Source organism: Trichosurus vulpecula, chromosome 5 (genome assembly GCF_011100635.1).
Source record: "Trichosurus vulpecula isolate mTriVul1 chromosome 5, mTriVul1.pri, whole genome shotgun sequence".
Classification (NCBI taxonomy): domain Eukaryota; kingdom Metazoa; phylum Chordata; class Mammalia; order Diprotodontia; family Phalangeridae; genus Trichosurus; species Trichosurus vulpecula.
Genome location: NC_050577.1, coordinates 75,736,173 through 75,752,412, shown reverse-complemented (window position 1 = coordinate 75,752,412; position 16,240 = coordinate 75,736,173). Strand labels below are relative to the sequence as shown.

At 38.1% G+C, this 16,240-nt stretch overlaps 1 non-coding gene across 1 annotated transcript; it reads left to right on the top strand.

Annotated features, from left to right (window-relative positions):
* The first annotated feature begins 15,734 nt into the window (after positions 1 to 15,734).
* On the top strand, positions 15,735 to 15,841 carry LOC118852454. The gene has a single exon (XR_005010537.1). It is a non-coding gene; the product is annotated as a U6 spliceosomal RNA (small nuclear RNA).
* Positions 15,842 to 16,240: the final 399 nt, after the last annotated feature.

Below are 16,240 nucleotides of genomic sequence, written 5' to 3'. Positions count from 1 at the left end.
GGGGGGAATGAGTGAATCTTGCTCTCATCAAATTTGGCCTGAGGAGGGAATACCATACATACTCAATTCGGTATCTTACCCCACAGGAAAGAAGAGGGAAGAAGACAAAAAAGGGGGGGGGGATGATGGAGGGGAGGGCAGATGGGGGTGGAGGTAATAAAAAAACAAACACTATGTTAAATAAATAAATTTTAAAATAAATAAATAAATAAATGAAAAATAAAGAGGGGAAAAAAAAGATCTTTGGTATTCATCTTGGACATTTTCTCCAATCTTGTTGATGTAGTAGATACATAAATAATTTGAGAAATTTGGGAAATCTCTGCCAACTCAACCAATTTTTGCTTTAGTATGTAGACTTAGAGTTACCTGAGAACCTGAGGAGTTGTCACTTTCTCAGAGTGGTAGTTAGTAAATGTCAGGTAGAAAATGTGAAAACCAGGTGTTTTCAAATTTAAATTCAACATTTGATCCATTAGTTACCAATACTTGGATATTATCCTGTATAAGAGTATGAAAAATACCAGATTTTTTTAAAAAATTAATTTTTGAACTAACATCCTCCTAGGAGGCAGACTGTCTATTGGCAAACTCAGTAAAATTTGTTTAGAATAACAACTTATAGGGTATTTTATTACTTAGGGGATGCCATACCACTTTCTGACCCTTCCCATTCAAATAAAGCTTCAGATTTTGGATCTTTCCTTGCTTTTCCTCTTTATATCTATTCTAGGCTTCATCTGGCTCCCACATTGTGCTTCCTTAATACATATAGAGATCAAATGGAGGCAACCATAAAGCAGCATTCCTGCTCCAGAATCTTCTCTTTCTTCCAGAGTCTAGATTCAATAGGAAGGATAGAAAGAGGAAGGGACAGAGAAAGAAGATTGAGGAGGAGAAAGAAGAAAAGGAAGGAAGGAAAAAGAAGAGAAGGAGAAAAAAGAAAGGAAGCAAAAGAAGGGGAGAAAAAGCAGAAAGAGAAGGAAGTAGAAGAGGACATAATGTTCATGTCACTGATACTGAGGGCAACTAAATTTATTTGGTATACATATCACTTATTTTTGTATTGAAACGAAATAAGATCTCATAGACTGGAGTCTTTACATTAGAATTTTTAAGAGTTGCCTGGGGCACTAACAAGTAAAGTCACTAGTCCATGATCACACAGCAAGTATGTATAAAAGGCAGGACTTGAAGCTAAATCTACTGAATTAAAAAGCTAAGCTTCTGTCCATTATGCCACAATGACTCTTGACAGAGGCCTTTGTCCAGTATAAACACAGAATATGCTTAGAGAATAGACAGCTTACAGTGGCAAAAATACTTGATTTGACATGAGTATCTGAGTTTGAATTCTGGTTTATCTGCCAGGCCTTTAGGATGGTAGACAGCTTCTCTCTCAGGCTCTCAGTTTCCTCATTTGCAAAATGTGAGGTTTGGTTCAGATGACTTTAGAAGTTTCTTCCAGCTCTAAATCTATCATTCTATGAAAAGGTTTTATCTCGCCTCATAGACATTGCACACACAATTCTCTTTATAAGGCAGGGGTGTTTATTATAAGAATTGTATAGTTGCTTTGCCAAACAAAACACATATAGATAGATCATGTTTCAACATCTCAAATTATATCAGATCTATGGTAACAACTAAGTGGCAAAATAGGTAGAATACTGGGCCTGGAGTCAAAAAGACCTCACTTCAAATCTGTGCGACCTTAGCCAAGTCATTTAACCATTGCCTCAGTTTTCTTGACTACAGAAATGGGAATAATAACAGCACCTATCTCCCAAGGTTGTTGTAAGAATTAAATGAGATTATATCTGTACAGCGCTTAGCGCAGTACCTGGCACACGCTATGTACTATATAAATGCTAGCAGTTATTGGCATCATTATCTTTATTCCTAGTTTGTTTGAGACTACATATACGGAGTTACTTTTTAAAACAACTGCCTTCTCCCTCCTTCTTCCCATCCAGAGAGTAATGGTAACCAAAACCCAGAGCTGCTTAGCGGCCAAGAAAGCCCCAGAGTTGTCATACCTTTTCTGACAAAGTAACTATCAGAAAAAAATATAATATCTCAGTTCATTTTTATGATAACATTATGACTCTGATTTCCGCATACTCTGGATTAATTTTCATTTTCTCCTGCCCATTCTGCTACATAAAACTTACAGTAGAGTAAGAAAAATTTAAAAGAAAATTTATTTTTTTTCTTTCATCCTAGTCAATCAACATTTATTAGGCATCTATTTATTACGTTATTATTATATATCAATATAATTCATTATTATGTGATTGTATACATTATTATAACTATATTATGTATTTAACACATTATTAATAAATCAATATTTATTTAGTATCTGTTATGAGTCCCTGCCCTAAAGGAGCTTACATTGTGTTTGGAGTATACAACATATACCCAGATAAGTAAATACATTATGTAAATGTAATATATCCACATAATATGTAATATTTGCATATATATAATATACAAACTAAAATTGATGGAGGTTAGACACTACCAATAAAAAAGGCTTTTTGAAGAAGATGAGTTTTGATCTGAGCCTTAAAAAGAACTAAGATGTTCCAAGAAATTAAAGTAAGGAAGAAAAGTGCTGCATTCTAGCCATAAGGGACTGCCATTGAAAAAGCATGAAGGCGGGAAATTGAACGCCCTTTACAAGAATGGCAAATATTTCAACTTTGTTGCAACTCAGTGTTCATGAGGGGAAACATTGTGTAATTAGCCTAGAGCCAGGTTTCTAAGGTAAGAAGGGGCATCTTTTTTTAGGTTGGTTGTCTATTTCAACAAGCTTTCCAGAAAGGGGCTATGGATTGGGGGCTATCCAATTTGTATCTGGGAAAATGTAATTTCCTTGTTCTTAGAAGCCTGAAAAGCTGATTTTGTTAAGCTTCTTGAAAGTCAATTAGGCCCTGCCAAAACAAGTTTTGATTAGTTAAATTGAAGTGAATTAGAAACACATGCGGTACATTTCCTTTAACATTTACATGAGTTAAAAATGAAGAGAACATGTAATTGGCAAAATGCATGTTGGGTTTTTTTTGCCTGAACAACAACAACAAACACAGTTTAAACTTTCTTAGCCTTGGTGGAAATGAAAGCACATCTGTGTTTTCCCAAGTCTATTGTTTCGAGGCAGTACAAACCTCTGTGGCTTGGCAAATAATGGGTCTTTCAAGAGCTTTGTTTATGGGAAATTCAGGGTTGGAAATAAAGGTAAAGAGAGACCTATCTCCCCTGACTACTCTCTGTATTTGCATCTTTGAGCCACGGTGGCAGGATCCACACTGGCAAGAAGATATGCTCTGGCCCATTCCCATTTATATTCTGGGAGTCTGAAGACAGAACAGAGCCATTTCATTCTCCCACTTCAACAAATATGCTTACATTGGCCTGTTGGCTCTACATTTTGGTGGAAATTTCCACACTTGAAATGCAGAGACTTCAAGAGTGAAACCTATTTTTCATCTGTGTAATGGAACTGTTGGGATGGCAAGGCAATAGCACCAGTCTCAGCCATGAGAAATCTTTGGGGCTGAAATACTCTTGAAAAAAAATCTTTGCTTCTACTGTGACTCAGACCTTTCAAATTCTCTTTGGCTTATAATACTCTGCCTTTTGCAGCTTTTGAATTGTCTCAGCAATGGTCAAGAAAAATTCAAAGCATTCCCAGCATCTTGCTTCTTGGTTTCATGATATTTGCAGACCACACTTGAATCTGAAATTAATTAAATTAGTGAGTTCTCCTTGGATCATGACTCTAACTGGGTAGTTCATAGAAACCATATTACAATGCCTGGAATTTTTCCAGCAGTTAGTATAGAACCGTGTGCAAGGAAGCACTTAATAATGCTTTCGTATGATTTTGATGATGATGGTGATGATGATGATGGCATCTTTAAAACTACAAAATATTTTTAAGCCAAGGAAATCATTAGAATGTAAGCAGCCCTCAACTTTCAGTTTTCAAGTTAAAGGAAAGAAATTTAGCCCTTCTCATAGCATATGAAGATCAATAGTGAGAAGAGGAAAGATAAAGCAATTATTCAGATGATTCTGGTTCCAAATTTTGATGCTGTGATTGTTTCTATGAGCTGTTAGAGAGCTCTAGAAGGAAACACATATTTGAGACTGCAGTACTGACTCAATATTTACACACATCCACCATCCTTCATATCACTTTGCCTTAGAAATATAGCCTAGGGGCAGTTAGGTGGAGCAGTGAGTAGAGCACAGGCTCTGGAGTCAGGAGGACCTGAGTTCAAATCCAGCCTCAGACACTTGACATACTTACTAGTTGTGTGACCTTGGGTAAGTGACTTAACCGCAATTGCCTTCCCTTCTCCCCTCCAAACAAACAAACAAACAAAAGAAATATAGCCTAAGGGAAATTACGTGTGTACTCATCTATTCAACAAACATTTAATTTGTCATAGAATTTTCAAACTGGAATGGACCTTAATGATTACCTAATTCACTCACCTATCCCCATTTTAGAAATTATGAAACTGGAACCTAAAGACCTAGGTGTCAGGTAGAAAGAATTATTCAAGATACTGTAGGAGAAACAAAGAATAAGGTGCAGGACTCTGATGAATATTAGAGTTAGGTAACAAGAAGATAATAGAATGTAAAGCTGAAATGGGATATTAGAAATGATCTATGCCAACTCCTGAAGAGGCCAAACTGCTAATGACGATTATGACCCAGCATATGTCGTTACAGAACTTTTTTTTTCTGTTGCACCATGGAGGATTGGGTATATACAAATAACCCTAACAAGGTATAGGGGTAGAGGGAAAGGAGGAGAGGGAGGGAAGGAGAGGAAAGAGAGAGGGATGAGGGAAAGAGGTAGGGAAAAGGAGGGTAAGAGGGAGGGAAATAAGGAGAGTGCTAAGATGGGAGGGAGAAAGATAACAATGAGAATTTGAGGAATTAGAGAAGGTTTCATGGAGGATATGACATTTGACTTAAATTCCGGAAAATGAGTGGATTCTAGGGGAGATGGATGAAAATGTTGTTCCAGAAAGAGGAATAAATGTGAATAAAGATATAGGGGCAGAAAAACATGAGTCATGTTTGGGGAACAGCAAGAAGTATTGTTTGCCATGGAATTCTAAAGAGCATTAGAAAGATAAGCCAAATGAAGTCAACTTGTCTGTTTTCAATGTTCCATGTAGTCACTTTTTTACAAGAGTATGAGGACAAAGGGATTCCTTCCACCTCCACCAGACAGAATTCCAAGTATCCCCTTTGCCTATACCCACATAAAGTCACAACTGGCCTTTTGACTACTCTGCCAGACTTTCCCAGGGAATCGCCACATTAACATTGAATTTCTGATCAGGCATTGTGAGTCGGTCTTTTGCTGAAAAGCCAAAAGAACTTTATTGTCGTATTGCCTGAAATAGTTAGGCTCTTTGTACTGTGGGAAAATCTGCTGAATGCCATTGGATCTCCGATGGTACATTCAGCAGCAACTGGCAATACTGCATTCAGATGGACATGGTACAAAATGCTAGATTTCATCCAGAATATATTTCTAAGTGAAGCTGAGATTTTTGGATAGGGCATGGTGTCACTCAACACTGGTTTATATCTGTAATGCTGATCATCACTGGGAATTTCTTTTTTCATCTCCCCGAAAATCAAAACTTTACAGTATTGCTTCTGAAAATTGCTGGGAGTCACTGGGATGGGCTGCCACTTTTTTTTTTTTTTAATGGCACCTAAGAGCAGGGGTTTCAGTCACATCTCCATATCTCCCTCATGGCATGAATCCAGTTTAGCTCTCTCTACTAAAAGATGTGTTTTTATTATGTTTGACAGGATACAGTGAGGCTTCAGTACTGTGCCAGTTGTAAAAACAGATTGGAGGTGGTATATTTAACAGTGACACCACAATGACCATGAGCTGAGCACCCAGGAATGCAGCAGGTAGCCACAAACTATAATTCTGGCAATTACTAAGATGATATTTTGAGAGACTGGAGGGCTGTGGTGATAGTGGCATGTTCTATTTTTTTGCTATTCCATCCAAAAGGCTCTCTTTAAAGTTAACTATTTAATTCTGTTTAACTTGTCCAAGAAGAAAATTGAACTGAGATTGAGAGGGAAAAATATCTTTAACTGTGAGAATATCTAGGACTCCTATTATCAGCATTATTATTAATACTTCATTCATGGATTGGCTATGGTTCACAGATATTTTTAGACTGGCACGAGTGAAGTATACAGCCACTTATCTTGTGCAATTAAAGGGGGAAGGGAATAGGTGGGTGAGTTAGGCAATCATCAAGGCCCATTCCAGTTTGAATATTCTATGACAATTGGACAATATCTTCCTCACTGGGCCTTCTAGGCTGCCTAGGATTTTCCTAGTATTCTCTTCTTTGGTTTCTCCAATTTTTAAATATAAGAACATATAAAGCCATTGTATTACATACATCAATTCAATATCCACATCTCTCACTTCCCTCCTCTTCCCTGCCCTCATACAGCCACTATTCTCATTTAGGGTTTCCACATCTCTCATGTCGACCACTGTGACAATCAAGTCTCCTGTTTGGCCTCTCTGCTTCCAATCTTTCTCCTCCCCAATCATCTGTTGCTAGAAACTTCTTTGTAAGTCCACAGGTCTCACCATTTTATGCTCATCCTCAAAAATGTTCTAGATCCAATATTAAAATGGATGTGAAACCTCAGTGATTAGGGTGCTTCCGCCAAAAATACTTCCCCATTCTGAGCAACTTTTGTCCATGCTCTCCCACAAATCCTGGAAGCCTTCCTCCCATTCTCTCAGCATATATTTCATGTAAAACAAAGAAGAGGCAATCTGTGCAATGACTATCCCTTTGCCTTGCAATGGGACCTTCAATCTGTCCACCCCCAATCCTGATTTTTGGTCATGCTAACTTTAGTGTATTCTAATTATATATAAAATATATATATATATATATATATATATATATATATATATATATATATATATATATATATGTACATATGTATATATACATATATATATATATATATATATTTCATTGTCTAAAAGCTTTATAAGCTTTTGGGTGGGGGGGCAGGGCTCTTAGTTCATGACGGAGATACTTTTTATGGTTCCTATCATATTGTGGGCATATGACTGAATAAAGAGCAAAATTATGGTAGGGAAAAGATGGTTTTTAAACATATAAAAGTCTAATATTCCAACTAGTATTTCTAACCTCAGGTTTAAGGACCTTAGGTATATCAAAATGAGGAGACTGCTAAGCTTGGAGTCAGGATGCTTTGGGTTCATAACTTTATCCTCTTAGAGATCTCAGTTTCTTTATCTGCAAAATGGGGACAAGAATAACTCTTACCTTGTAGAGTTGGTAAACGGCTCAAATGGGAAGAATGCATGTAAGTGCTTTTGCAATCCTTAAAGCGCTACACAAATATGCCCTATTTGGAGTCTGTTTCACTGAGGAATGGACTTGTGATTTCACTGTTATTGGAAATTCAAAGTGAGGAGCCTTTCTCCACCATGGACTGATAATGCAACTCAGACTATTAGAAAATTGCCTAGGATAGTGAGTAGTTGACTTGGACAGAATCACACAGCTAACATTTGTTGGAGGCATGATTTGAACTCAGCTTTTCCTGCCTCCAAGGATGACTCTTTACCATTGTGCCACTCTGCAGTTTCAGAGAAATGTTAGCTATGTTCAAATATTAAAATATGTGAAAATGTATTGTTTTTTAAAATTTTCTAATAACTTTCCATATAAAACTTTCCTATGCCAAATAACATTATTTCACCAACTGTTTACCTTGTATATTATTAACTGTACAAGTATGTTTGTTTTGTTGCTGTCAATTTAAAAAAAATGATCATTCCCAACCTAAATTAACTATGGACTACAGAAGCCTAATAAAATGAGCAGATTAAGAAGTTTTAATGATTATAATGAAATAAAAAAGTTGGAATTGATCCATGACTTTCTATCTTTCTTTGACATACTGTGGACCAGCTACCACATACCAGGCATTATTTTTTAAATAAGAAAATTGCCTTTGACAAGAGGGACCACAATGGCGCCACATGAGATGGTGCATTGGACCGTGTCAATGAGCCATACAATAAAGCACGAAGCCTTATTGTGTGACTTAGCTACAGAGTGTGGATTATTAATGTAGCTGAAGCTTTTAAAATCATACATTCTTTCTCTCTCTAAAATCATAAGATATGAAAAAGAAACAAGAAAATAGCACATTAATATTATCAAAGCTGTAAAAATGATTCATCAAGTTAAAGGATCCTCCATTCCATTATGAATAGTAAATTAGTTATTCTTATTTAAATAGGGTTAGATTAGAAGTAAATATACTGATTCCTAATCTTTTAAATTTAATCTCACAGAGCATAACTCTAGCATTTTTCCCTACCAAGTTATTATGAACCATTGCCAGAAACAGAATCATGAGACAGATCATCATACCCAACAATCGCAGAGCCCTTTAAAGCTTGCAAAGTGCTTTATGTATATCATCTTATTCAAGACTTATGAGAACCTTGTGACATAATACAGATTTTTATTGAGTGAGTTGAGATGTATAAAGGAGACAGGATACATGAAAGAATTATTAGTCTGTTATTACTATCATTATTTCTATTTTACTACTGAAGAAACAGACTCAGAGCATCTAAGTGACTTACCCAATGTCACTCAACTAGTGTCAATGGTGGGATTTGGACTCAGTTCTCTCCTGAACCCAATGCCAGAAATTTATCTTCTACATCATACAGTCTTTCTGGATTAGGAAGCATGCTTTTTAAAATGTTCCACCACATATTTATCTTGTATCATTTATATGAACAATCTGATCTATTATTCATGATGCTAAGCCAGTTTTGCTTTCCAGAGATGTTTAATACCTTTAGATCAATTTTCTATTTAAACATCTCTATCCACTATTTTCATTTGATCAACAGATCAATACAAATGTGGGATTTTAAGGTCACTGTGGATATTTTTTCTCCTTGTATGCCATTCTTATGATTATATCAATGTATGGCTGTGTGCGTGTGTGTGCTTACATACATTTGTTTTGTGAATTAATGAATGAAAACATTTTTAAGTGATAAATATGGTACTAAGTACTGGAGATAAAGATACTAACAAAGAGAGTCCTTGCCCTCAGCAAGTTTACTTTCTAATTGGGGAAAAAACACCCACATCACAGTGTTGACCACAGAGGGTCATTTTAATTTGGAGAGTTACAGCTGGAGAACATTCTCTGACACAACTCTATCAGGGCCAGGCTGGTAGGTCACCCTCTTAGGGTTCTACAGTATTCTGGGGAATTGTTTCTCTTCTCTATTACCATCAGCTTGAGACCCCACCAGATATTTTCTCCCATGGTTAAGAACCAGTGACTACCATCTCCATTCAATTCAAACAATTAACTTTGATTAGATTTTACAACTGAATATTTAAAGTCATAGCAAGGAAAAAATGTATAAATATTTTCCTCAGTACCTAGGAGGTATATTCTCTCCTGTATCCTATTGGTCAATGCAGAGGGAAGCCTCAACTCACCTCAGTTTCCACATAGCAAGCTCACATTCAAAGCTGGCATCATTGCCAAAGAAGTCCTTTTCTCAGCTACCACTGGGTTGGAGCCCTACAGGTCTTTCTCAGAGATAATTCTTTGATCCCCAGGGCATTGAAGCTACTATGTGGAACTGTCAGAATGCCTAAGGGCTTACTGAACCCCTTTAATTCATGAGGTGAAGGCTGTAATCCTTCCACCAATCCTTGATAGTGAAGTGCCCCTGATATTGCTGAGGCAAAAAGGAAGGGGCTTACATTGACAAGCATTTTTCGGTGCCTTGAAAGCCAACCAAAGAGCCTCTTCAACACATGGCTAACTGACCAGAACAAGTTATAGAATGTCCACACGTGCTTTGTACTCTTGTAGTCTCTCCAAGGCACTTGTACTCCATGTCATCACAAGTCTTCCAGAGGAAAGCAGTAGGCTTGCAATACCTCCACAAGGGAAGCTTCCATTAGAAGTACTCTGCACAAGATGGCAGCAGAAAAGTAAGGACTCACTTAAGTTCTCCCCCAAATCCCTCCAAACACCTGTAAAAAATGGCTCTGAACAAGTTTTAGAGCTGCAGAACCCAAGAAATAACAAAGGAAAGCAGGTCTACAGCCCAAGACAGCCTGGATGGTCACTGGGAAGGGTCTATCACACCATGCTAGGAGAGAAGTGCAGCCCAGAGTGGGCCAAGTCAGGACAGACCAGGGCAGAAGAGATGGCGCAAGCAGGTCTTAGGGCCAGGAATCACTGAGTTATAGCAGTTACCAGACTTCTCAACCCATAAATGCCAAAGACAATGGAGCCGTTAGTGGGAAAACTGCTGGATCAGGGTAAGAGCAATCTGGCTTCAGTCCTGAGGATGGCAGAGGTGGCCCAGTGGCAACAGCAGGAAGCTCCTGCAGCTGCTTCTAGAGCTCCAGCTGCAGTTGCTTCTGGAGTCCCTGGCCCACAAGGTGGGAGCAACAAAGTGGCATATCAGAGTGAGAGTGCAGGGAGTGCTTTGCTGGCACAGAGGCAGGGTTCTCTTGCTTTGCCCTGCTTGGATATGAGTCATGGTCCTGGTTGGTGGTTCTTGGGGGAGGAGGAGCTCTGCTAGGGCAGAGCTTGTGGTGATAGAGGAGTAGAAGTAGTTCTGAAAACAGCAGCACAGCCCCTAAAGCTCGGGACAAAGTACTGTCTACTCTACAAGCACTCATACCCTGACAAAAAGCTCAAATGTGGAGTAGTTGGCTGGGAGCATGACCAGGCAGCACAAAATGACTCAGAATCTTTATTTGGTGACAAAGATCAAAACGTACAGACAGAAGAAGTCAACAAAGTCATAGTGCCTACATCAAAAGCCTCCAAAGAAAATATGAATTGGTCTCAGGCCAGGGAAGAGATCAAAAAGGATTTGGAAAAGCAAGTAAGAGAAGTAGAGGAAAAATTGGGAAGAGAAATGAGAGTGATGCAAGACAACCATGAAAAAGAAGTCAATGACTTTCTAAAGGAGACCCAAAAAATACTGAAGAAAATAACACCTTAAAGAATAGACTAACCTAAACAGCAAAAAAAGCTCCAAGAAGCCAGGGAGGAGAAGAATGCCCTGAAACGCAGAATTAGAAAAATGGAAAAGGAGGTCCAAAAGACCACTGAAGAAAATACCACCTTAAAATTAGATTGGAGCAAGTGGACACTACTGACTTTATGAGAAATCAAGAAATTATAAAACAGAACCAAAGGAATGAAAAAAAAGGAAGACAATGTGAAATATCTCATTGGAAAAACCACTGACCTCAAGAATAGATCCAGGAGAGATAATTTAAAAATTATTGGACTACCTGAAAGTCATGATCAAAAAGAGAACCTAGACATCATCTTTCAAGAAATTATCAAGGAATACTGCCCTGATATTCCAGAACCAGAAGGTAAAATAAAAATTGAAAGAATTCACAGATCGCCTCCTCAGAAAGATCCCAAAAAGAAAACTCCTAGGAATATTATCACCAAATTCCATAGTTCCCAGGTCAAGGAGAAAATACTGCAAGCAGCCAGAAAGAAACACAATTTGAGTATTATGGAAGCACAATCAGGATAACACAAGATCTAGCAGCTTCTACATTAAGGGAATGAAGGGCTTGGAATATGATATTCTGGAGGTCAAAGGAGCTAGAAGTAAAACCAAGAATCACCTGCCCAGCAAAACTGAGTATAATGCCCCAAGGCAAAATATGGATTTGCAATAAAATAGAGGACTTTCAAGCTTTCTCAGTGAAAAGAACAGGGCTAAATAGAAAATTTGATTTTCAAATATAAGAATCAAGAGAAGCATGAAAAGGTAAACAAGAAAGAGAAATCATAAGGGACTTACTAAAGTTGAACTGTTTTGTTTACGTTCCTATATTGAAAGATGATGTATGTAATTCATGAGACCTTTCTCAGTATTAGGGAAGTTGAAGGGAAGTTGGAGGGCACAGGGTGAGTTGAATATGAAGGGATTATATCTAAAAATTAAATAAAATTAAGGGATGAGAGAGGAATATATTGAGAGAGGGAGAAAGGGAGAGATAGAATGGAGTAAATCATCTCACATAAAAGTGGCAAGAAAAGGCAGTTCTGTTGGAAGGGAAGAGGGAGCGGGTGAGGGGGAATGAGTGAATCTTGCTCTCATTGGATTTGAATTGAGGAGGGAATAACATACACAATCAATTGGGTATCTTACCCCACAGGAAAGTAGGGGGAAGGGGATAAGAAAGGAGGGATGATAGAAGGGAGGGCAGATTTGAGGAGGAGGTAATCAAAAGCAAACTCCTTTGAAATGCGACAGGGTCAAGGGAGAAAATTGAATAAAGATGGACAGAATAGTATGGAGGGATACATAGTTAGTCTTTTACAACATGATTATTGTGGAAGTGTTTTGCATATTGATACATGTGTAGCCTATGTTGAATTGCTTGCCTTCTAAGGGAGGGTGGGTGAGGAGGGAAGAAGGGAGAGAATTTGGAACTCAAAGTTCTCAAAGTGGATGCTCAAAAAAAGTTGTTTTTGCATGCAAATGGGAAGTAACATATAGAGGCAATGGAGTATAGAAATCTATCATGCCCTACAAGAAAGTAAGGGAAAAGGGGATTGGGGCAGGAGGGAGATGACAGAAAACAGAAGGGAGGGCTGACTGGGGAATGAGGCAATCAGAATATATGCCATCTTGGAGTGAGGGGAAGGGTAGAAATGGGGAGAAAATTTGTAACTCAAAATCTTGTGGAAATCAATGCTGAAAACTAAAAATATTAAATAATAAAATATGAAAAAAGAAGTACTCTGCACATGCACAGACCCCCATTATATAGGAATGAGAAGTTGTTTCTAAAGGATTGTTTTGACGTTCATTATCAGAAAGCAATGGTGGAGTTAATTTGATCATGGCTGATATTTCCAGAACTGAGACTTGGGAGGAAGCAAGGTGTCCCTATGGTAAAGAGGCTTTGAAGACACAGCCAGAGTGCAGGACACAAAGTCAGGCATAGCTGGAGCTTCTCTGAAAGTGTTCCATGAAGGGTAGTAACCAATCAAGAAATTGAGGTCTGAGGTTCGTAGTTCTCCCAGGACCTAATCACTGTTATGGGCAATGAGGTTCTTGATGAGGGGGCTACGGACGACATGGCCAGGGAGAAGGGGAAATCTCCCAAGGTCACAGAGCTAGTAAGCGTTTGAGGCAAGACTTAAACTCAGTTCTTCCTGATTCCAGACTTGGTGCTCAATATGCAAGGTCACCTGCTGTCTCAACAGAGGCTGCTGCAGAGTTGCATGGATGCTTCAGACAAATGTTTTGCTGAAGAGAAGATTTTTTTAACAAACTTCCTTTGATTCAAGAAATTATCTAGTCTGGTGCTCAGATGAAAGTCTGGATGAAAGGTTGGACCTGTCTATAACTTGTACTGTCCTGGTCTGACCTTCAAAAACCCAATGTCTCCTTCATCCCACAGTGACAAATCAGAAAAGGTCTTTAGCGGAAAAGAGGAATCACAGCTTACGTGTACATTTATACTTATGATGGAGCAGATCAAAAGAGTTCTCCAATTTCATGAGTATACCTTTCCTACTGTATAATATTGATATTTTCAGCAAAACCCTGTTAAGAGGACAAAGACACGTCCTGATTGGCTTTCAGTGATTGCTCCCAAGATGATATTGATCAGCTATTTTGAGAGATGAACTTTTTTGGAAGATGTACTCTCCTATGAAGATAAACTGAAATATGTGCTCCCAAAAGGGGACATGTGTTTGCCCACATAGAATTAGGGACAAAATTCCCCATATCTAACATGATGTGTACAGGATAGTTCTAGAATCTATCTTTTATCTGTAAAAAGTCACTGAGTAGCAATTATTAGCCTTAGACCTTCCCTCATGAGTAACTACAAATTTCAGTATATAAAGGCCCAAACTTCTGGAGAAGAGGGAAGTCTCTGAGTAGCATATCTCTTGTGGAAAGAATAAGATTACCCACCTCAATAAATGTAAGGAGGATAAGGCATAAAGGTACTACATGAAGGAGAAATATATCTAGACCTTATAAAAACTTGAATATTACAGTAAATTAATTCAACAATTTAGTTCCAGTAGGAGCTTGCAAATCCAGCAGTCCTAAAGTTGATTTGCCTCCCAGGGCAGTGGGGGGCGGGGGGGGCAGGGCAGAAGGGGGAGGAGGAGGAGCAGTGCGTATGTGTCTATGTGTGGGCAGAGGGAAGGAAGTCAGTTTCCTCCACAAATACTATGAGATTGGGAGAGATTGTTAGAAACCTAGGGATTCACTAGACTGCCAGTATTTTCCTATTGGCAACCCCAAATTCAGGTCCACCTAAGGGTGAGTAATTTGAATGCTTTATGCATTTTTATTATGTTTTGATGAACTCCTATGTGTTCTTTCCAAGTGTTTTCATTGGGGGGGGATAAAATAAGGGCTATGTTCTACCAAATCTGTTACATTGTTTGCTTTTTTTTAATATTCCAAAGACCATTTTATTAACATCTATGGAAAGCTTTATTTTCCAAGATAAAATTCTGGAATGGCAGTTAGATGAGGCAAACATATAGTAGATTTTTAGCAAATGCCCAAGATAGTACCTGATCTATTTTTCCTAAGAATTTAGGGGACCCTAGACCATGGGATATATATCTAATCCATAATCCAAACCATTAAACATTCATTAAGCATCTATAATGTGTCAGGCACTGCACTGAGTGCTGGAGATATAATTAATAAAATAAAAAAGGAAAAAAAAAAAGCAATCCCTGCCCTTGGCAAGGGAAAGGCAATACATAAAAGAACACATGAAAATGGAGAGGGAATAAAGATGGGACACCAGGGGGTACCCAGCACAGGGGTATCTTATTCTGTCATGAAACCAGGAAGGGGAGCAGACTTATAGTGGAGTGATCTGAGAGTCCAGTGTCTGTCCTCTGTAAAGGAAGGTACTGGGAGGAGTTTCACAGCACAATCTCTAGCCCGCTAAACAGAGGGGTGAGGGGACTGTGGAAAGTGGAATCAATCAAAGCAGCATGGTGGTGAGTTTAGAAGTGATGAGCTTATCTTGGGAGGGACATTATCTTCCACTGTGTTGAAACCAGGTAGGGGAACAGATCTAAGGTGGAGTGCATATAGAACTTATAGAATATATAAAATATATTCTGTAATATATTTAACTTATATATAACATAATATATAATATGGTAATATTATAATATAATATATTAATATATATTACTTACTAAGTGGCTTTTCAAAACAACCTAGAGAATATGGCTATGCAACTACTGCCCCTATTTAACAGCCATGGACACCAAGGCTCATAGAAGTTGAATCATTTCCAACTGGATGTCCCAGAGATATCTCAAACAAAATGTTTCCACAATTGAGCTTGGTGTCATTCTCCAAAAACCTTCCCCTTTTCTAAACTGCCCAATTTCTGATGAAGGCACCACAATCTTTCTACTACTCTTCTAAGCTATATTCTTAGCATTGTTCCAGACTCCTCACAATCCCTCATCCTAACATACCTAATCAATTGTTAGATCTTTCTGTTTTTGCCTTCCCAATGTCTTTCTCTCAACCCCTTCTCTTCATTTAAAATTTAAATACAATGTTCACTTTAGCAACACATATACTAAATTTATTATGCCACGGAGAAGATTAGCACAGTCCCCGTGCAAGGATGACACGCAAAATCATGAAGCATTCCATAACTGCAAAGAAAAAAATGTGTACCTAGAAAGGTATATTCAACTATTAATTTTTATATCTCCTTCAGAATGTTTGCCTTCTTGTCCTATTCCATGATTCATTTACAGGGGAGGACTTTAAAAAATCAGTACAAATCCACTGTAAAGATTTTTTTTTCCCCTGATCATCAGTCTTTCATCGGGAATCTCATGCCAGTAGAATTAAATTTGGGTATCAACTGCTTGAAATATGTCGTTCCCTGACTCTCACACATATGATGGGATAATGGGCAAGTCACTTAACCTCTCAGTAGTTCCAGGAAATTCTAAATTTATAAATTGAAGACAATTTGGCTGATCTGAGTTAAAGGGAGGAGTTTCCACACTGAGAGTTCTCTAAATCAGGGCAATCACAAATATGAATCAC